Source organism: Paralichthys olivaceus, chromosome 13, assembly GCF_024713975.1.
Source record: "Paralichthys olivaceus isolate ysfri-2021 chromosome 13, ASM2471397v2, whole genome shotgun sequence".
Lineage (NCBI taxonomy): Eukaryota > Metazoa > Chordata > Actinopteri > Pleuronectiformes > Paralichthyidae > Paralichthys > Paralichthys olivaceus.
Genome location: NC_091105.1, coordinates 14,466,401 through 14,490,634, shown reverse-complemented (window position 1 = coordinate 14,490,634; position 24,234 = coordinate 14,466,401). Strand labels below are relative to the sequence as shown.

Below are 24,234 nucleotides of genomic sequence, written 5' to 3'. Positions count from 1 at the left end.
AGAAAGGGCCCGTCAGGGCAGAAAACATTACGTCGTCAAAGCAGACCGGAGAGGTCACTCACGGCGCTCTGTGTCAAACAGAGCCACGCTCCAGCAACAAGACAATAAAACAGCAGGAGGGATGAACCCAGAAAACCAGAATGTTGTCCATTTGAGAAAAGTTTAACCTTCGACCTGAAGTCTAAATTTCAGGGGCTTGTTAGAATATAGCTTTGTAATATTAGCACTGATTCCCGCTAGAAGCATTATGTCAACACCTGCTAAGTCACCAGCCGCTTTAAAATGTTTAGTGCTGTTCATTCTGCACAGTAGAGAGGGGGGGTGTCTAACTATAATTGTTTCTCCTTCATCGGAGACTGTCAAAACTCAGAGTAATCTGTGAAGTCTGTCATCTCTGAATATGGAGTAACATGCAGCAATGCCTAGTTCACACACAATTTCTAACCAGATTTTCCACATGGCGACATATTTTGGAAGTCTCTGACAAAAGCCCCAGATTGGAGCCAAACCAGCTTTTCATCAGTCGCCAATCACTTTGTGGAGAGCAGGACAGGTTGAAGGGGCTGAGGTGCCAGCGCCACCCTGACTTTTGAATATTACTTTATGTAACTTACTGAAGAAATTAATGACATTACATTCTTAGCGCCAAAGTAATTATTCCCATGATTTGTTCAATTGTCCACTGAACTGTTATAGTTGGATTCCTCTTGCTTGTGTTTTTGTGATCAAATGAAGTTTGGAAACCACACATACTACTTGGGGGTTTCCCCTGGTTAAAGATCATGTAGTGTGTGTCTCCCTGTCGCCAGTCAGTTGTGTAGTAGTAAATCACAATTACTGCAAGACTCATGATCAAACAACAGCAAGTCATGTAATGTGAACTGCTGAGTGTGCACAACATTGAAAGTCATGTAGTCCGAACTTGGCATAAGACATGAAACTCCGATTTCTTCTATTTAGTAAATGCAATCAGGTCTGATAGTGGAAGTCGGAACAAAAACAAATATCTGACCATCTCCAGTATTCAAGGAATTAAGTGACGTTGTAACAAAAGTCATTGAATGTAAAGAAGACGGTTCTTCGGACACTCATTTGATGAAGATTCCCAAGACATTTATGACCTCTGGCCACACTAATGGAACAAATACCGTCATGCGGCGCTACGACTCGACCTGGTTTTGGTTATAAGTGGCAGGATCGACCTCTCCTCACACACAACTCTGGAATTCATTTAGAGGAAGGAACATCCCACCGGGGCAGAAGTCTCAGGGGTAATATTTTACCCTAATACATCATATTTGAATGGGCTTAAAGGGATTTTGCCTGTCTTAGCCTGTTAATCTGTGTAGCCACTGTAGTTTGGAACCCTGTCGATATTTAGTCACGGTCGCGTGTGTGGAGGGTGAACACACTTGTTGGTGAGTGTGAGTCATCAACTACACCGGTGGTTGATGATGGTTTGGGTCACAAATGATACATGCCATGACAGGAGTGGGAGGATGTCGAAAAGGTGAAATAACAATTTCTATAGTGAATCACAGTTCAATGGAAATGAGTGTGGATATTTCAATAGAGCAACATTCAGCAGGGAACATGTATTTTGTGTGTCTGCTGATGAGTGGATCAGGATTTTGAAGAGCAGAGTATTTTGCATCGATGAGAAAACGAGTGCAAATGTTACAGTTGACCACACGAACGCACAGTTACGGACACACAGTGACCCATTCATCGGGGTCTGTGGAGTCTGGAAACTCCCCTGTCACAGCCAAACACACACACACACACACACACACGCACACACACACAGAATTTGCTATGAAACACATAAACAGTTGGCCTGCTGAATCCGCCTGTCACATTTTCATGTACGGATCTGCAACTTTAATAAATCTGCTGGGTTTCCCTTGTCTGACATGCAAAGATTGGTATAACATTATGGGTCTGTTTTCACGCCATGTAAATCACTGAGGCGTGGGATTGCCTTGGATAATTGTCATGTTGTATGTTTTTGTACTTTCGCTGAATGTGATTTATTCGTGGGTGTGGTGGGCTTCTGTACTTTGCAAAAAAAACGGAGGGAGAGTTCAGTTCTATTTTAAAAGAGGACAAATTCATAAACCAGCAGTGGAAATAAGAGGATTTAAATCATCCATCAGAGGACTAAAACATTTTTTGCTTTTGTTTTTAAATCATAAATTACATCTGGAATTTGGTGTTCAGGAGTGTTTCCATGACTCCACCTCAGATAATATTTATTTGTATCTGTTCTAAATAATATCATGTGTCCACATAACTGAAAACTGCAAGAATTACATACATTTAAATAGCATGTTAATAAAATAAACATGATAAATACATGAATGGCATAAATAGTTTCTCCCCCATAAGTAGTGGATAGGTTCTTTTATTGTGCTTCACCAAACCACAGAAGTAAGAAGTAAGAAGCAGATCATTCTCATCATTATACACTATCATCATCATCATGTCATTATCGTCGTCATGGCAAATCAAGCAAATATCCGTCTCCCCTCAGTTTCAGTTTTTCTGTCTTTTCGAACATTCTCAATTCTGTTTTCAGCCTTTGACCGAGATCTCATCGTACTCAGTTAACTTCAGTACAAACACCTTCTGATTACTTCATAGTTCTGTCCTCACATAAAGGCCATTCGTCCCAGTAGAGCAACTCTAATTTCCTCCGAATTTCCCGTAACTGTCCTAAGAAAAAACAACAACTACGCTGCTCTTCCGATTGACCCGATGAAACTGGACCGGTAGTATGATTAGAGATTTGCCTTCACGACGTCTAATTTGGTGGCTCCTTGATGTGATGGCAGATTGAGGACGGCGAGGGAAGCGCAGAAGAGGGGAGGAGGACTCAAAGTGACGAGGAGGAAATTGAAACATTGTGTGACCACAGAAAGGCCATAGATGGTTTTAATATGCCCCACTAAAAAGAAAGGGGAAAGCCAGAAAAACAAAAGGGGGTTTCGGCAGCGCCTCTTTCGCAAGCGACCTGGCCAGCTGCTCAGGCAGGGTGCAGGGTGGGTGCGGTGTGTCACACACACACATGGACGCTGCAGGAATGTGATTTCCCGCTCACTTTACTGCTTTCCTTCCACTTTCTCCGTCTGAGGCTCTGGATCAGTTTCTCCTGTTATTTCATCCTGAGAACCTCTTTTAATGGAATTTAAAGAATGGCTGTTGTTGCATTTTTGAAATTGTATCGTTAAACCCAGCAAAATTCATTTGATCACATGCAGGAGCTTCATTCAAGGCTTAACTGAGACAATGACTTTAGTAGACGATGATAGCAATGTGGCACTTGCATCATTTGCCAAATTTGGCAAACAGCTATTCTGGTCTCCTCATTACAGTGACATTTTAAAATGAACAGACATGTTCATGACAAGTAGATGGATCACAAAGCCACAACCAAGCATCCTAACTTCCGAGAATACACACACACACACACACTGGGATAAATTAAGGAAATATTTTGGTCTTTTCTGCAGCTATTTCAATCCCATTACACAGACTCAGAGGAACAGAGTCAATTACTTCAACAGAAACTTGGAAAGAAATTATCCAGTGGCAGGAATCAGGGACATGGAAACCACATTTTTAGGAGGGACGGCATCTACTGTTAAGCAGATACACACAGTAGCTTACATGCATGTACAGAAACGAATATGGAGAAGATAACATCGGAAAAAAACCCAAAGAAACACACACAGGGCTCACATGACATGAGCATGAGGGACTTGCTTGCACAGACGTGGACACACGCACGCTGGCATCGCATGCTTCATGCATGTGTGTGTCCTACATTTACCAGAAACAGTATTAACAATAAGAACCGAGATGATTATATGATTATTACTGTCTTGGCCTGAGGGAGAGAGTTTCAAACGAAGAGAGGGCAGTGGCGGTCAGAAGGAAAATGACATGAGAGAATCAGGGAGGAGTTCAGGCCGACCTCGAAGGGCTTTTAAATTATTCTTTAAATTTTAAGGATTGATCTTTAAAGACAGGACAGATCCGACCTTAAATGACACACACACACACACACAAACATACATGCACATCCAGTATCTCTCAGCACTCAGTAACAACCTCGCCATAAAACCAGGGTTTCTCTTTTTATTTGATGGTAAAACGGTAATAATGTGCGCTCTTCAAGTTCAGTTCAAACGCAGCTCAAAACTTTCCCCACTGAGTAGAAACATTTTTCTCTGTAGAGTTTTGTCAACCAAAACATGTGAAAAGTAGAAAAGACATTTGGATCATGGATGTGAAGAGATGTTATGATAGAATTATGCTGAGGAAACAACCTCACTCACTTTTTCTCAGTTCTTACCTCATTCAAACTTTTGATCCGACAATAATCTTAGAAACTCAGATCAAATACGATCGTTCCATTGTTTCAGTTTCACTGAATCCCGCCGCAGAGCACACGGCCTGATAGATGATTTAAGACCATCATTGACCATCTGAACTCGCGTCCACACGCAGTCCCCGCGCTCCAGATGTTCATTGATAAACTATGGACCCAATTTGGTCAATCCACTCACGCTGGGCCACAACACTCAGCCATCTGAATGGGAGCATGATGGAGAGGCCTTCTCCCCAAACCTCACCGCTGCTTTGAACTTCCAGAAGGTTTAGAAAGAGACTTAGGAGCTCAGCTCATAATATGGTCACTGGTTAGCCACTGGCGACCACACTCTGCTCTCTGATGTTGCCTTCAGAGGCTCGGTGCAGCTGGCTGATGGTCGAGGCTTGGCTCAGTGAAGCTCTTTGTAGTGTGGCAGGTTGCAAAAAAGCAGGGGATGCCCCCTCGTTAGATTTCTACCTTCTGAGGATCACTCTTCAACAAGAAATGGAAACAAATTTAACTCCAGACGAAGACACTGACATGTAGTGTTGTACCAGAACAAATGGGCTATGCTGTGTCAAAGTAAAGGGTGATTCAATTTAAACTAATCCAAAATGTAGGTGGAAATATATAAGCAGCTTTTTCTGCAGCGGCATCTCTATTGCAAACGTCCACAATAACACTGTAATTTATTGTAAGGATGATATTTGAACTCTTTTGAACAACTTTCACTAAGAAATATGTCCAGGAGATCCTGTAGAACCAGTTATGTGTCCTCAAAATAGGACTGAGATTGAAATCTAAAAAAATAAAATTCACAGTTTGTTGACTTATCACCATATTTTTGTCACTAATCCCAGATAAACTAATTAACACGCTGCGGGTATCTGACGGAAGCTGTATGCCAATGTTATTTTTTTCCTGAAGTCTGTGTCACAACCAAATTATCAACACAAACATCCATGATTTTGTTGTTAGTGACAATGTGTTTCCTTTGACACCAAACTAATGACGGGTTCACTAGAGAGCACTGAATATGACATATGATTAATCACCCAGCAGATGTTTATTTTCAGCATGTTTATGTGAGTTTCCTCCCACTCTGCAGAGGAAGCTGAATTTACCACTGTAAACTGTCCAGAGGTGTGAATGTATTTCTCTGTTGACGTAGTGAGTGAAAAGGGTGACCAGTGTTTTTCTGCAGTCGACCAACAAATTCAAGGAAGGCTCCAGAGACAAATTAAATTAATCTCTAAATCCAAACATATCCAGCCTTTAAAGGAATAGTTCCACATGTTGTGAAATTCACTCATGACATTTGTTTCAAGACAGTAAATGAGTATTACAGAACCAAAGTCCTGTCAGTGCTTACGTTTGAACCAGGAGCCAGTCAGCCTATCCTGGCATAAAGCATGATGGCAACACAAACAAACACGGAGGAGAGTGAACACAACACAGAACGGTGCGGTCATTACAAACAGAGAGACCCTGACCAGCCAAAACAAACGAGCTGGTACCTTACAAATGGTTGATTTCTGTTGCATGGACGTTGTTTGGGTATTAAAAGTATGACATGGACCAGAATACCATATTTTGCTAATTATGGCCCAGACTGGCCCCCACAACAGACTCAAACACCAATTACCTCTTTATTCACTTAAGCAAGACTCATGTCAAACAGAATAGAGAACGTCTGCAAAGGAGAGCCACAAGTACACTTCAAGTGCTCAAAGTACACAGTCAAGTGCTCAAAGTACACAGTCAGGTGCCCAAAACAAACCAGATTCAGCTGTTGGAAGAGGCACGTGCAACACAAGTAAACACAACGCGCTAATATTCGCCCGTTGTCCTCCACATAAGAGGGGATGAGGTTTACTGGCTGAAGTGACTACAATTGCTGTTTTACCTGGTGAGGAAACGCTGGAGAAGCCAACGCCGTCATGGGTGAGTCCACAAGACCATCCAGAGGCACACACAGCTTTCACAGGGAATTTCACCATTGGCTTCTCCAGTGGCTGGTTTGGTGGCCTGCTAGCTTGGGTTGGTGCCAGGACCTGTCTTAGGCCAGGATCCATCTCGTCGCACCACTTTTTATTTGTATATTTGCATCTTTGCATTGACTTTGTACGTAAGTTGCTAACAGCTGACTTAGGTCAGTACGAGCATAGCCCCTATTTAAACAGTTGAGAAAAGGAGTAACAAGTATGTATGGATACGATATAACCTCTATCAGGATATAAGACACATTTAACAGCGTATATATCCCAAAATGTCGCTGAAGAATGAGCCGACATTTGTCTGTGTAGAAGAAACCCAAGTGAACTCTGATGAGCCCGGTTCACTGGGTCTGGCTGCCAATCAGATGTTTATAGCACAATGGCATCTGGGAAATCCAACAGGATCAGGGATCGGTTAACATCACAGTGTGAAAATGCTCAGCCGCAGAGAAACCCATGATTCACGGTATAAATATGTGGAGTCTCAGTCCAGTCATACAGCAAGGACGACCTTCCCAGTTTGGGTCATAGACACTTCCACATCAGTTAACCAGCTTTTCACACCCTGGCAGAACCACACCCTAACACACACACTACTGCAGGCTGTTCTGAGCTGCAGGACTATGATCTGTTTCTGTGGAGACACTCACCACTCCCTCTCACTTTAAAACCTTCACTGAATATTTCACTGGTGACTCGTGTGTTTGTCATCGCAGCGGTGGTCGTGCTGAAGCTTGGCGAGTTACAAACACTCACTGGAGAGTTCACATGCTGATGCTTCCTCTCGGGCTACAGAGAAAGTGAGAGTTCTCTCACCTCAGTGAAAGCACATTGTTGCAGCTCACGCTATTTATCTGTTTATTTGTGGCTCTGCTCTGTTAATCATCTGATTGTAGTTTACAGCTCTGGGGTAAGAGCAGCAGGAGGTTCAGGTGCTGATTTCATTAATGGAGAGATTGAACTCTTATGTCCATTCCTGTTAACTTTGAGTATTTTAGCTATAATGTCATACCACAGTTTTAACCACTCTATCAGGCAGTGACATGAGGTGCACTCATTGTGACTTTCAAAACTGGGCTGCTGCAGAGCGAGATAACTCCTCCTGTCTGCTGACAAGCAGAGCAGAACAAAACACACACAAGTAGAAACTGTAGGAACTTGACATTTGACGGTATGAACATGAAATAGCGCGAGAGAGAGAATGGGGAAGACACGCAGCGACGAGCGGAACCAAACTGGTCGCCCCATTGCAACTTTTTAACTGGCATGTTTGGTGGGGGGTGAATAATAGTATTATATCTATCCATGTATGTGTATAAGCTGTGTATAGAATAAATGCAGGAGGTTGTTTTTACATTGATATGAAACCATTTGTCAAATCACAGGTTCTAACCAAAGCTTTCCTTATGTCTTTAGGAGTAAAGCTGTACTGAGAGAAAGACCAATACTTTTATATTTAAGAGGTGAATGGCCTGTTTGAGATGTATACCCTATATATACACCATGTAATTGATTAATTTATCAGGTCAAAACTTGCAAATAAAAAATAGTTTTCTCCCAGTTTTCATCTTGAGAGATCAGGAAGTGAAGTTGCATGTTTGACAGCTGTCACGTCTTCAGTCTTATTTTTCAGGACTGCAGTCTTTTAATTTTCCACACTCAAATCTACACATATAACAATTTAGACAGTTTTAATATTCCCTGTAATTGGTTAGGAATGCTGTAAGACTCACTGCACTGTCTCAAACACAAAATAGTGAAACTCAGTGATATGATATGATTGGTCCTATTTTCTGCTGAGAGAAGGAAAAGAAATCTGCAGTCGCCTTAAAACCAAACTTATCAGTTGGACGAAAGGCTGCACTATAGTAATACTGGATCAATTCTGCCTCTGGATTCAGATAGTTCTTTGCATCCTTCAGAGGTGAGCATAGGAGGAGGGCTTGTGACAGGATCTACTGTCTTTATAGAAGTGAGTGAAAATGTGTTTGTTGGAAGAGGCATCATAAACACTTTGTTAAAATGAGAGAAAAGCACTTACATATTGAGAACAAATTGCAGAGGGAAATTATGAAAAGGAAAAACATTTGGAAATGTTTTCTCTACCCAAACCCTCAAAATAAACCAGTGATTTTGACAACCATGACAGCAACCACAATAATGAAAAGAACTACACTGACTCAGACTGTGGGACATTAAAGAGCAGGATTGTGTCAGGAGAGGGGGGGCTGGGCTGGACACAGCACTCAAGAAGATCTGTTGAAGGTTCGTCCGCATGAAAATGTATTGTTGCATATGTCAGAGTAAGTTATTGTATGAGACCATGGTTTGATCACACTGCTCAAGATGATGATGTTATACACACTGAACATATTTAAATGAAGAGTGTACAATCTGTGTTAATTTTCTCCTATTCTCCAAATATGTATTTTTCACAATACCAATACTGATATTTAAGTGTTAAACAACTGATGGCAGTATTTTATAACACAAACACATATAGTGAGAAACATTTTGGATAAGGATTCCTTGGAAAATGGTGAATGCAATGCATTGAGGGAAATATCTGATAAATTAATGATTTATAATGATTTCATGTGTATTTCTGCTACATTATCTCTACAATGTGAGCGAAAGCCAGTTAATCGTATTGTTCATGCATGTCGATTTTTTTAAACAGTAAAAGACTTCCAAAAAACTGGAACAAACCTTAATTGTCGTACATCTTTGTCAGGCACTACATGGGAAGAGAGCGAGAAAATCAAAGCATTTCATCATTCATACCCCTGTTACTTTTGATGAAATTCAGCCATTAGATTTCTCTTCAGATCTGCCAATATGAACTAATCCAAATATGTCATTCAGCATTCAACATGAAGTCTTTCTCAGCATTTAAGTTTGTAACAAATCACGCAGTGCTGTCAGTTACTGCCAGAGGCCGAGGCGTCTTTGCGAAGAGCAGACTGACATTGGTCCTTCAGGGAGATTAATCTCTTGTTCATTCAATTTTCCCACCCAGATTCTTTAACCTTGTACAGTGATGAGGTCTGTGAGCGCAACAGTAACCACCCTGTTAGCTACGCCAAATCTTGTTCCGCTGTTGCATCTACACACCATGACTCTTATCTCGCCAAGCCCAAACCTTAGGTCTGGAGAACATCTTGACAAAAATAATAAATAACGGTTGAAATGTTCTGTAGCCATCTGACTGAATGAGTTGACAAATAGTTCCTTAGGAAACAACAGCTCAGTAAGTCTAATTCTCTGTGGTGTATTTTTATTGGCTTGCAGTACACACCAGCAGCAGCCATTATATGGTCCAGTCTACAGCTCTGCCAGCTTTTATAGAAGCAAACTCTTGTATAATAGCCCTGAACTGTTTATTATTAAGTCCAAGCATTCTACTTGAGCTTTAGGCACTAAGTTAAGGCTGCTTCAGTTACAGCAAAATGCCAATTTTCCTTGAAATAATAATGTTCTATGTTTGCATATTTAACAACAAACTTACTCGCTCTTCCACGAACACAAGCCTAAGTCAAAACCTTGACCTACACTCTTTTAAAGCATTTCACTGCCAAGTTCCCAACTGGATGAGCACTTAGAGAGCCCAAACCTATGCCAAGGCTATAACGCCCCATCTTGCCATAAGAAGGTGGGAAATAAAATCCTGGATTGGCCTGTTCTTTTTCGGATCTGCTCCAAAGTATAATGGATTCTTCCACACCCCACCAATCCACACAATTTCATGGAAATAGGTTCAGTAGTTTTTTAGTATCCTGCTGGCCGACAGTCAAACGGACATTAAAAAACATGACCTTCTTGGCGCAGGTAATAAAGCCGTCTCCGAGCTTTCTCCCAATGTCAGTAAATTGAACAAGTGTGGAATAGTTTATCACTCAGCAAGATCATTTCATGAAAACGCATTCATGTCTGTCAGCTGAAGCATGAAGTGAATGACTCATTCTAACAGTATCATTGAGACATATTGAGTAAGATTTGAACAAACGTGAACTGGATTTTTCGCTAGAAGAAAGTTGCTAAAGAGGTCAGGTTTGGTAAAACTACCGATAAAAGCCCTCAGCACTTCCAATAAATGCCCACCTGATGATGAAATAGAAATTGTTCATGCTAGCTCATTTTGAAAGACCAACTGTCAATGGGGCATATACAACGCTTGGCCAACTAATGTTTTATTTTCATCACTCAGTTACTTGGCACTGACCTGTGGTGTAACTGTCTGTCTGTTATCAGTCAGTCAGTCAGCATCTTTCATGTTTATAGAACAGACCCCACTGTTATGAGCCAAAATAAAAGAGACTTGGGCAGTTCAGCAGAAACAGAAGAGTGATTGAAGAGAGAAACAAAGCATAATGTAAGAACATTACACTTAGATGTCATGGTGATTTCTGGATGTATAATCCTATACTCCCACTAACAATCAAATATTAATGTTAGCACAGTAACATGCTCACAACGACAATGCTATACATCGATATTCAGCAGCTTGTTTTACTGTAGTTATGCTAATCGGCACTAGACACAATAAACAGTCGGGACTGATGGGCGTTATGAGTTTTGCATGTTTATGGTCATGCACTGGAGACATTTTGACCGGACAGCACTAGATAACGTGTCAGGGGATTCATTGTTTCATAAATTAGGCCTACATGAATGTGTGGACCACACTTCACCCCAAAACATCAAGTATTTGTTGAGACAGGCCAGCTGCTGTAGTCTGGACAAAAGCAAAGGCCTGGCAGATTAACATAATACCCTTTAGAACCAGCTCTACCAGAAAAGAATTAAGAGCTACTGGCTGTGGTTATTCTGTCCTACTTCTACCTTACGTGTGATGCATTACAGCTAATAAATGCCGTTCTAATTACCAGAACCTTTGCCAACCATTACAGCAGCAGACCTCACTGTTTACTCATTCCTGATGCAGTAAGTGCTCTCAACCACCCATTGCTTTGTGTTACCAGCAGCAGCACTGGCTGGCCCACACACCAATTCCTGACCCATCTCCTCTCCTGGCTGGCCCACACTGCCTTCCCAGCACTGAGCCACTGTGAGGGTCCGCTAGGGAGCATTCATTTATGTTTCCCATTGCATTCGAATGTGGAAATAGATTGTTTCCGATCAGACGGGGATCACTAAACGGTTTTTGGGGGCATCCACAGAACGTTGCTGATTATGACCTCTAAGCCTGTATTTACACAGGTTTTTTTTAACTCTTTGTATGTTCTTTCATATGTAATGAATCCCGATGGAAACTATTTTTCTTGTTTATTCATCAGTCCTGTCTGGTCATCACTTCTGGGCAACAAGGAGGATAAACAAAAGAGTGTCAGTATAAATCCATCCATAACCTCCAACATGAGTAAGAGAAGAGTCAATCATGACAAACGCAAAGAGGAATTTCACAGCAGGATCACATTACACTTATACATACTATGTATTTTCCCAGCGCCATTTGTTTTCTATGTGCGGTTCAGGGAGAAGACAGGACGGATGGTAAAACAATAAGATTACACTGATTTACCACGGCAGGAATTTACTGAACTAACTAAGTGACCTCAAAGTGTCCAACACACTGTACATTGAGAAATGATAGAGTTTTCCTCTCAAGCTCAAAGTCAAATTGGTTAAATTTAATAAGACCAGAGAGGCACATTCAGGGAAATACCCCAAATAAATGTCATTCTAATTCAAGACCTTGATAATAATCCCAACCAGGAGAGACAAGAGAGCAGATGTTTGACTGCTGTGGATGTAGAACACAGAGAATCACAAAAAGATTATACCTGAAAGTTAATTCAAATATTATCAAATGTTACTTGCGATGGCTGAAAGACAAAGACACATCAGATAACTTAAAGTATTAGCCTGCTTTCTTACTGGAAAATATAATTAAAACGAAGCACTTTCCCAAACAAGTTGAAACTATGAGGACGTTTGTTAACAATTAGGGATAATCCAAACAGATTTTTTGAAAAGCTGATCTAATAAGAGACATGCAGTCAGAATACAGCACATTAATTCACTTCAGAAATGTGTTTTAGATCATTATTCAGCATGAAGCATATGACCATCATGTGAAAAACAATAGGAAACATGTGTCCTGTAATGAATCAATACATTTGTGTTGCCTGTCTGAAATCTGGAGACAAACAAGCATAAAAATGTTACTTCTTGCTGCTAAAACAATTACAATGGTAACATTACACCACGCGTTCAGTGCAAAACACAACTCGCAAGCAAAAAGGTTGCGTGCAGGCTAAAGGGCTTTTTCAATGTTGTGTCAGAGATTCTCTTCGTGTGAGACGAAACTATAGGCAGCTTGAGGAATGCGAGGCATCACATTAAAGCTCCTATGTCCAATTTGTTTACAGCACATTGACACCAACATCCACTGTTGTCACCAAAAGCTCTTGACATCTTCGGTGTCTTCTCTGTGTATGGCACCTGAGATAAGAGGTTTCTTTTTAATTTGTGCATCTTTCGCGTGTTAGAAACGTCATCAACACACACATCTGCTCGCAGTGAATCCTGCGGAGGATCTCCTGCTGTGTTCTCACATGGATTTATTCTGACATTATCCAGAGTTTTTACTTGAGGGTTGGCCAGAGAAACTCTGAAGAAAGACTAAAGTCTCTCACTTGGCATTTGCCTTCTCATATACAGCTTCTCCAGAAAATGTCAAGAGATTCTCTGGAGTTCAGTGAATGTCTGAAAGTAGCTGTAATTCTAAGAAACTCATAATTGCAAAGGATTCAGTATTAGTTATTAAAAAAATGAAGACGGTTAAATTGCAGTGTAGCTTTTCTATTTAAACTTGTGCTATGTTGCTTTTTCGTTTTGTCTTTGACTTTACAAAGAGAGCTGGGTGTTTCTCACTTATTGACCTGGACATTGGATCACAGAGTCGAAAATGTCAGCCGGTTTTATTTGCGTTATTCATGAAGGCTGGTGTGAGTCGCTTCTTTGTTCTTCTCTCCAACACATCCTCATGAAAACAGGTGGAGCGCACATCTGATGTGTGTTAAAGCGATTAGCAACAGCAAACAGTTGAGTAAATAGTAAACAACAGCAAACCAGATATCAGATTACACGGTGGACAAACACTTTTCTCTCTCATCTCGATTCTGAGACATGGTGGTGATACTTTCCTGGCAGCAGCTGTTCTGGTGATCATTCCCGTCCCACCTCATTCTGCTGGCGCAAGAGGTCATTTGTCCGCTCAGGGTTTTGTGTGTATGCAAAGCACGTCTGTGTGTGTAAATGTTTCCTGCCTGCCTGCACACATGGTGTACAGGTCCTCCCTCCTTTTTTTAACAGAATGATATGGTATTCCCTCTTTCTCTTCATGTGGTCGTAATGACGCTTCCAAGAAAGTCGAGCGGGCCGAGAGTTTGGCCGCAGCGTGACCGTCAGCAGACCGCTGCTGTGGTCAGAGAGGGAGACCTTGCTGAAAAGAAAAGCTCCCTTGGATGGATGGGGTAAAGCTTAACAAAATTCTCCTCCTGACAACCTCTGTTAAACAAATATGGCACTGTGCGGTGAAGGCCCAAAGGAACACATTCATTGATATTTATTTATTCCACCGTCTCCATTGACTTCTTTTTCCTTATTTGTCATCTTTGATATATGGGATTAACTCTTTTTGTATTTATGTTCCTCCTCCAATTTCTTTGCTTTCTCCTCCACTCATTTTTGTGGCGTTTTTCCATCAGCGCACCTATCACTTTTTCTCTCCCGACGGATTCAACAGTTTCCTCTGTGCCGTTTCCAGTCATTCAGACAAATATAGTTTTCAACGCCCTCTTACTGGCAATGAACCCATCAGTGGATTTAGGTCACACTCCTTGCTGGCTGGCAATTTCCATCCATCCAGTAGTTTTGCTGCTTTTCCTTTCAAGATTGCTGGGGGGGGGTGTCAATCTATTTACAAACAAACAATCTATCTACACTCACACAGGGTGCAGTCAAATACTCCATTTTCCAGAGAAAGGTTCCTAACAGAATGAAATGACCGGGAAATATTTCAGCGGCCGCCGTAATAAGAGCAGTTTGAATTCTCAAAATGATAAGGAATGGAGTTACGATGCTTCCTATCTTATCCTCTAGGAAACACTGGTGCGTACTTTATGAATGTCCCACAATTCATGGCAGCAACGATATTTCAAGCGGCGCAACATCGTAGTTCTGCCAAGGCAGATCCACGTAAATACAAAAGAAACAAAACAGCTGCTTTAATCTCCTGTCCAGTCAGGAGTCGGGTTGAACAACAGGCTTATTGGACTTCAAGAGATCATCATCTGTACCCCGATTGTAGAATGCACAAAAAAAAAGATCCACTTTACAGAGTGGATACCAGGAAACTCTATATGTCTAAATATAATTTATTCTAGTCCCTAGCTCATTCTTTAGTAACATTTTTATTCTGTGGCTCAACCTTTTAACTTGTATCTTAATTATATTATCATATTCTTATATATACATTTGAAAATTTCAGTCATGTTGGTTTTATTTCCATTCACTTCCTGTGAGTAACTGATGGTGAAATGCTCCCTCTGTATGAACTGATCTTTTATTTGGACACAAACACAGAGTGGAAGTGGAGTCAGACTTACTTCACATTGTGGTTCTCCTTTCCTAACTCCTTCAAATCTTTTCTTGACCTCATGACGTCTTGCATTTGGCTCAAGGAATAGCGTTTTTTTACTTTTCCATAGCGCTGCCATAGTCTCCAATTAACCTGCATGTCTTTGTGGGAGGAAACCAGATAACCCAGAGGAAACCCATTCAGACACAGGGAGAAGATCCAGTCTCCTCACAGAAAGGCCTCATCTGTCTGTGTATCTGTCTGAACATGTCAGTACAATCTCACAGTGTTCTGCACTCACACAGCAACAGTTCATCAGCTATGTAAAATTAGCCAGAGCATAAGAGCATCTTGTTAGAAAAGCAAACAAGTATAATCTGCTGTAAATGAAGAGCTTGACTGGAAGTCCTGTGTCAGCCCCTGGGCCTCCTAACTTTATACACTGCTAGTAACAAGTAAATTAAATGAGGAAGGCCACATCATTTAGGGATTTCTGTCTTGTTTTTTTGCAACCTGGGCAACGTTGTTTTCCAAACGCTTGCACTAATGTTTTACTCACCGACTTAACAGCAGACTTTGGGAAAGGTGACGACATCGTTAGAACGATCCAAGAAGGCAAGGAGTCAGACAATCAAACCGGCTGTAAACAAGAACCCATTGTTGCTTTTCTGGAAAAAAAAAAGTAATTTTCCAATTGTAAATGTTCATGAGATAAAATTTACGTCTTTATAATATTCTAACACCGCAAATACTTGCCCAGGAACCGATCAGCCAAAGCTTTAAAACCAGGTACCTGTTTTAATGTTGTTGCTGATCATTGTATGTTTCTTAGCCTTTGTAAAACTGAAGAACAAAACCAAAACAATATTAATGTTTGTGAGCTGCTGTAAAGTTTGTAGTATGGAATGTTTTTATAAATGTTTACATCTGTGTTTTTCGAGATATAGCACAGTCATTAGTGTTGACCAACATTTATCAGGTGATTTCATCTCTATGAGGCCAATGGGATTATTGAAAGTCATTAAATATTCCACATCTTGATTAGGGTGCATGACTCACTGAAATGAAACTGTGAATGCATTGTTTTCCTCTTGTCGCTGTTGCAATATCTGACACCTAATTTTTCCATTTAACTGTCTGGTGTTGTCAGATCCGAAAAGTTTACTGTACCCTTAACTCTCATTTGGAATAGTCTCTGCTGTTGGAATTGCTTACAATTATATTTTTTATATCACACAGTGGAGCAGGATCAATAACTTGTTTAAACATATTCTTTTTTGGTTGTTATTTTGTGGCTTCTGGCAAAAAAGAAACAGAAAATTCTGGTTTTACCATATCAGCCAACATAAAATATAAGTATAGGTACAACTTTTATCATAATCATAGTTATTATAATAATATTAAGCCTTGGATTGCTTTGTGCATGGTACAATGTTATTATCCTGTGATGCTTTTTCAGGGATAGTAAAGGGATGTCATGGACAAGAGGTGAAGATGCAGGAAAACACAAAAAACGTTGCCACACTCACCTTCTCTGGAACACACGCCCACCCACACACTCCCCGACACACATTTGCCTGCAGACGGGCTGGCAGTCCATTCTTCTGAGCCCAGTGGCCTGCGTGCCAGTGGCATCCTGTTGAGAGAGCAGGAAAACATGCTGCTGTTTCAGAGGCTGCTGGCCTGTTTGTCATCTTTTCCAAGGTAACCGGAGACGGTAGGAGATTAGCCCCTGTGGAAAATACTCGCAGAGATAATGACGGAAAAAGACAACAAAGCGAAAATGTGCGACTCGAGTGGAAACCCCGTTGTCAAGTCTTGATGATGTCATTTTTGAATGGGCATGCTGCACATTACGTGTAAAATGATGGGGCGATAACAGCTCTGAGGTAGCAAAAAAAAAAAAGGAAGTCTGAGTCACATGGAAACCCAGTCTTCAAATCAGGTCATTTTTTAATAAGCATACACGGATCTAGGTCTGGAAACATTGGTCTGTCAGTCACTCGGTCAGACCACCACTTTGGTTTGTACCAGAATATTTTAACAATTACTGAATGGATTGGTCGAAATTCCAGTTCATCAAGTACTTTATGAACAATTTACCTTTAAAAACTACAGATCCTATTCCCATCAGCTCCATTATACACTCATTTGCAAATTTTAACCCCCTGACACACTTCTACTTTTTAGTTTCAGTGTTTCAGTGCAGCTCTTTGTAACCTTGCTAAGAAAAGCAGACAAGCATATCGTCTTGTCACTTATTATTTGTTTTAAAGTAATAAAAATTCTTACAGTTTTATTATGGCTCCAAAAATCCTGCACACACATAGTCACTTCTCTCCCCTGGTGAATATCTGGTTCGGCTGTGGGAAGTACTAAATATTTCTTGATGAAACAGAAATATTACAAAAATTATGGGCAAGATTTGAGGCTTAAAGCCAAAATCTACTTCCTCTTTCTTTATAGTAGGTGTTTTATTTTTACTCTGGTTATTTTATGGAGGTGTGCCTGAGGTCGCCAGGGGTGAAGCCTTGTAAACGGACAGTGTAAGTACAGTAGTTGCACAGTACGGCCATCTTTACTTTGGGTGCGTGCCACTGTAGATTGTGGCTACTGAGTAAGAACTTCTTTGCCACGCGCTCGTTTTGGACAGTAAACATTAAGGCACAAATACACACATTCAGCGCTGCGCTCATGAAACGAATTAGACAAACAGGGGCACAGGGCCGCTGCCTCTTGTCTGTTGACTTTCCCTCACTTTTCCCCTTCAGGCAGCTAAATGATTAAAATGCTGTAAAATGCATCCTTGTAATTCGACTGTGCGTTTATTTTAGATTCATTGTACGGTTTCCAGCACTTTCCCAGAAAATAATATGTAATATAGTTTGATCGTTCGTAAAAAAATCAAAGCATAGGCAGCCCTCTGGAAAACCTTTAATGCAACAGTGCACTTGACTTTATCGACTTCATCACAAATGTCTCTGCTTTTTAACTTAATTCTAAATTTCTATTGGTGCATAGTCCACGGTCTAGTTCACAGCAACGTTTACAATGGCCGGGAAGCGATTCAATATCACATTTCCCATTTAAAACAATACATGTGTTGTTTCAGCAACATCAACTTCAATCTCCTTGAGTTACACCGTCCCTCTTTCCCCTCTCTCTATCTGTTTCTCAGCACACCACGGCAACTCAGGTTCTTTTGAAACATTGCACTGCCAGAAAGCTCTTATTAGCTTGTCAACCGGCGGCGGGAATGTGAAATATTTCTTCTTTTGTACATTACTTCAGCGAGGCACTGCACGCCAGGGAATGTCAAGGTTAACTGGAAACAGGAGCAACACTGAGCTGAAAATCCATTCATGTGAATATATGGTTCACATGCAGCATTTAGCGGGAAGCCGCTGCTAAAGAGTAGGAGTGTTTGTAACATGAAAATAACAGCTAACAGTAGTGAACAGTTATACTTTTTTTTGGCCTACATCGAGTGGGAGTTTTCCTGGTAGCAGTTATGTCAGCCTTATGCTGATGAAAGATATAAATAGTTGTTATGTTTCTGTTCACAAGATTCACTGTCCTCAGGTTGTAATTTGCAAATCAAGTGATGCCAATTATTTGATTGATTTCAGTATTAGTTAATTTATGAGCCATTCCAAGATAATCAATATTTATGACTTTACACTGGTTTTATGGGGCTCACAGTAGAACATACAGTATCAGATTTGGATGAAGTGAATGTGCATTAACTGCTCAGCTTTCCCTCGTATTGATTGTTTGTTGAGTCTCAGACGATCAATAAGGAGAGTCCACTTTTAAAGCATCATGACTAATATTTTACCGTATATCTTTAAGTTAAGTGCTTACAACTCGGTCTCTGTCATTCTGGGTAGGTGTTATCACACTGATGCATGCCCAAGTATTTGTTTCCTGAAATGTTTGATTTGAATTAGTTATTTCATTCTATATAAATGGGGTATATGTTGAAACATCATGATTGATGTATCAGCGTATCATCAGCGCAAAATGGCAGCGTTCAAGTCTGGGATATTTTAGCTTCATCTTTGGATAGTTGGAGGAAGCGGAGACCATGATCACCATCATGGCTTAGTGTGTTACAATACTCGCGTTTGTTGAGTACAGATGAGGCTCCTGAGAGCATCAGTCATAAACTGATGAAGCTGACTCCAGAGGCAAAGTCAGGGGATTAGTTCAAGGATTCAGGGAAATTATGCTTCTCATTGCCATGACCATCCTGTAGGCATGGATGAAAGGAATATAAAATGTAAAAATACAACACGGTATGTACTAAAATCTTGTCTTTAAACTCACCTGCTACAGTGTTTGGCTGAGATATAAACCTGCATGTCTTCTTTTACCATTAGTGGATTAAACTAATCCTGAGCATGGTCTAAAAATGTCTCAGTCAGACGAACATGCAAACATCTCCTGAGCCCTGTTGCATGCGTCAGTCTCAACACCGTGCACTTCATAAGCCCAAAAGAGTTTCCTCTAAATCATTTTCAGAAACCTCACCAGAGAAAACAAGGTGACCGCATAAGCTGCCGTGGAAGTCCAGGGATCCCTGTGCTGTTATTTCTTCTCTCAAGGTCACAAGTGACTCACTGCTTTGACTGGCAGCACTTCTGAAGTCGGGCACAAGGTCCGCTGCAACCCTCATCCTCTTCTCATGCTTGTCTCTCTGTTTTTCTCTGCTACTGCTTCCCTTTCCATCCTCACATTCATGCAATGTGTTGTTCAAAGGTCTATATCAAGTACATTCCCCTCTACACCTTCACTGTAATCCACCCACCTCCTCCATGTGTCCATATTTTCTCGAGGTATCTTTGCCCCACATCGATAATTTCAGAACACTGTTGAGGCTTTTTTCATCAGCTAGTAAAATAAAGACTTGTCCACTGTGATTTCCATCTAAGGGGCCTGGGCAGTGAGAGATATAAAATATCCTGAAACTAGAACTCTGAGGTGGACCGCAGGACGGCTGAGAGGAGAATATGAGAAGGTCAAGAACCTCAACAAGGCAACATGCTTCTTCTTCTGTCTCTATAACAACATCAAATTAAGTGGTGCGGCCTGCGTTTCAACAAAAACTTGCACTAAGGTCACCTTAGCCCATGGACCGTCAGTAGAACTAAACTGACCTTAAAACTATTCATAAAGTATGTAAGTATGTTTCCTAGTTTGCAACATTAAACATTTAATAAAGCTGATCACAAAACAGAGCTGTTATCATAAACCTGCCTCTCTGTTAAAGGTCCAGTGTGTAAGATTTAGGTGAAAGGAAACTATTTTCAGAAATTTAATGTAGAATAATCCTCATGATGTTTTCACTAGTTCATTTCATCTAAATTGTATGACTTGTAGTTTTTTTGTTTACCCCAGAAAAGACCCTTTATATTTAAATACGTATTATTTATGTAGACTAACTACCTTGTTTGGTCTGACCTCAGTTAAGTCTGAACCAAATTAACAGGTGTGAAAGGTGCCTTCTTTTCTTTTTTTCTGGACAGTTTGGACTTTCGGAGCAACTGCAAGATGTTGACACAGCATTAAACAATAGAAGAAGAGGAAAAAGTAGCAGAAGCAGCTCGCAGGATAACCTGTGGCCTCCGATGATATAATGTTTGAACGAAATGTACATTCATTTTACAGTGGCCATTAATAGGGAAAGACTACTTTTTTCCTTGCACACAAAAAATGTGCGAATACAATAGCCAACTTGACAACATGCAGACATCAGACTTATGCCTGTCAACAAACCAATCAACGTCGATCATAGGTAGACGGAGAATGATGAAAGGGTTTCATACAAAAGTTTTTAGTCCACTCCCTTGTGAAACCAAACTAACCAGATCAAATTAAGACACTATAACAAAGACAAAATGCTTCTACAATCACCATGAGTAATACAGAAAAGTGAAATGACACACGACAGACAAGGACAGATCAAACAATGTGTTGAATTTGACTTACAGGTAGTTAGACAGGTTGGCAGTGACATCTGGTAGAAGTATCCAAAATCACCCAGGTTTAAAGTACAGCCAAAGAAACATGACTGATTAAATATATGAGGGATTATCAATGAAAACCACTGAACTCTCACAGACAAACTGAGGAGATGAACTGTCACTGGACAAAGAGAAACAAACTAAATACACAAAGTCAACAAGGGGCAGTTGATTCAGGTGGTTCAGGTAATCATCACAGGAGGGAAACCAGACAAAGACAGCAAGTAAAGTGAGAGAGACACACAAGGAAAGAGGACAGTTTCAGAATAAAACGGGAAATAATGAACTCAATGTGCAAAGGTGTAAATCCAAGAACCAAAACACAAGGAAAACAACAAGGTCCAAGTCCGAAAACACAAAGCAAGAAGTCCACAAAGAAAACTATCAAAAGTCCACAACAAAACATAGGCTCCAGACCAACGGAGAATCATGACACAGGTGGTTCAGCGACAATAAATTCATTATTTTCACACATTAATCTAACAGCACTTGACTTAATCTGCTCATTTACAAAACATTCTTTTCTCAGGGAACTTTGGCAACAGAATGAGCAGCAAACGAAAAATCTTTGTCCTTTGTCTCTTTCTTGCTCTGAAATTTAACCACAAAAAGTGATCACCATCAACACAGCAACAGTTCCCAGTTCCCTTTTCCACTCATTCGTTTTTGAGATCTGTTATGGAAATGAGAGAGACTTGGGTGGACCTGAATAATACCTGTCTATGATAGCAAGAGACGCACTATTTGCCTGCATTATGCAAACAAGATGGACAAAGCACAAAAATTAAATGTCATCTTTGCAGCTGAATTTAAATCAATGATTTACTTAGGCTTACGGTTGAATGAACTTAACCAGTTGAAATCCATGTAGTCAGCACGGTATTGTGTTTATTCTGAGGGAAGAATCTAAAATACATTTTGAAAGATAAAATTAGAAAGTCCTGCAGTTGTTGACAAGTCAAAACCAGCCAACAATTTATGGACATGAGGAAGGTCAGCAATAAACTTTAAATGCCCTCTTGTGCCCATGCATGTGTGTGTTCATTGGTCATCAGCAGTTGCAGCTGGTTCACCTCCTAACACCCACGTTCACCCTGCTCGCACACTATAGAGACCTCACCGCCAACTAACACGTCAGGAGGGTTTGATGTGGATGTGTTTTAATGTGTGTGCGTCCAGCTCCCATACCGCTATTGTTGCGGCTCACCCTGACCTTGATGCTGATGTGTGCGTGTGTGTGTGTATGTTTTCTCTGTTGTATTCGTGCCTGTTTGTGTGTTAAGTCATCCTGTGGTCAGCTGCGACCTCACCACTGAGATTTCCCTCGTATGCCTCAGAGACTTGTAGGCGGGTGAGTGTGTATTTACTCTGATTACGTTGGGACCTCATGCTTCTACGTCAGCCGCCTGTGACATTTTGTCGTGCCTCTGAATGGACGTGACGGTGAGCAGCTACAAAAATACAAACGGAAACGTAGATTTGTTTTTAGGAGCTTTGATGTCAGAGGCCTTGTATCAGCATCATGTGTTTACATCACAGTGTAGGAGTGAGCTCTTTGGGTCAATACATGAGCTGTCTGCTTATACAGTCTGACCTCTATGTACAAGTTCATCTTCTGGTTGAAACCTTGATGAATATACTTGTTAAATCTTTTGGTACATAACTTATTTATAATATTTATAAACACTTTTAAACACACACCAGCTAAAACTGAAGGTTTTTTACATTTATATGAACATTCTTCAAGCCTTTGCCAAACAGGTTCACACAATGCTTAGCCCATTACTACCAGATACATGTTTCTGTATTTTGCAGTACAGCATGGTTTAAAATCTGGTGTTTGTGGCAACATTACCATGCTGTGCACCAGTTGCACTTCATACGAGAGCTGAAGCAACTGGAGCATTGGGAACACTGGGAGTGACAGGGTGGGGGGGGCAACGGATGCAATGGAGACAGACTATGCTACAGCAACTAGGAGAATGGCGGAAAACTTGTATGTCCAAGGAAAGTATCTGAGTCGTTCAGAGGAAGGATAATAGTCGAAAGTAGAAAGTGATTGACGACAAAGACATTTGAAGCATACATCACAAGCTGCCAGTGTTTATGTAATAACTGCCGCTGCCAGACGGGGGAGACAAAAGTGACGTGCTGTAGGTTTAAGATAAAAAACACATTGCTGGAGAGAAGAGACTGAAGTTTGATCACTGGTAAATATTACGTGATCTCACAGAAATTGGAAAAGGTTCTTTTGATTGAATTGTTTACACCCAAAGTGAACACACTGCACTCCTGTCAGTTAAGAAGACTGACATTAAATGACTGCATAGAATGAGCATTTATTTCGTTAAAGTCCCTGTGGTAATGAGTCAATCCATGAAAAACAACAAGGAACAAAAGTTCATTCTTGACTCAGGAAAAAAAAATCTTAACTCAAAGACTTTGTATTGCCTCATTAAGCATATTTTGCCCCATGGATCTGGAGAACTTAATGTTATCCATACTGTGTAGAAATAAAGACATTATATTAAAAGAAATAAAATGTCTCAAATAAGATGTCACATTTAACTAGCTGAAGACAACATGCTACATTCAGCCATTAGAGATTGTTGAGTGCAGTAACATTCAAAATCTTAAACATGTTTCATTCTTTGAGTTGTCTCAAATCTCTGGAGCCTGATTTAAAATAAGTAAAACATTGTAGTGAATCGTATTCGATTCTCCATTGTACAACATGGTAGTGAAAAACTTTTTGGGGAAGAGTGGAAAAGGGGAAGCTTATATGTGTATAACTGTGTTGGTTTGTTCCTGCAATAGCTTGAAGCAAGAGAAACAGATTCACATGGAAGAAATTAGATGTTTTTATGAAATATTGTAAAAAAACACCTGGAGTTTAAAACGAATCTAAAAAACAAACACTTTGTGGAAAACACTGAAATATATTATGACATCAGCACAATAATACACAATAATCTTAAGGATGCAGCTTCCTTTTAGGATACCATGGAGAAGCTGTGAGGTTTGAAATGGACAACATTTTGCTCTTTGATTCTTAGATCTCAGGGATAACTCATTACTTCTCAATGAGACCAACGTTCCAGTTGCTTCAGGGTCTGTTCAAAGAAGCAGAACTCTTCTTATTAAATGACTCTGGCTGCTCCAAATAAACAGCTGCCAATCACTGTATTTACACGCTGTCATAACATTTATGCTGGAACACTTTTCTTTATT

The 24,234-nt window shown here is 40.5% G+C and overlaps 1 protein-coding gene across 1 annotated transcript in view; it reads right to left on the bottom strand.

Annotated features, from left to right (window-relative positions):
* Nucleotides 1-21,159, bottom strand: part of colec10 (collectin sub-family member 10 (C-type lectin)) — a 50,347-nt gene extending 29,188 nt beyond the window's left edge. Inside the window, exons 1-3 of the mRNA XM_069537643.1 lie at nucleotides 20,969-21,159; nucleotides 16,507-16,613; nucleotides 15,537-15,645 (exon numbers count right to left, since the gene is read on the bottom strand). The gene's annotated coding sequence lies outside the window, so the exon portion shown is untranslated. The remainder of the gene's footprint in view (nucleotides 1-15,536; nucleotides 15,646-16,506; nucleotides 16,614-20,968) is intronic.
* Between the last annotated feature and the right edge of the window lie 3,075 nt (nucleotides 21,160-24,234).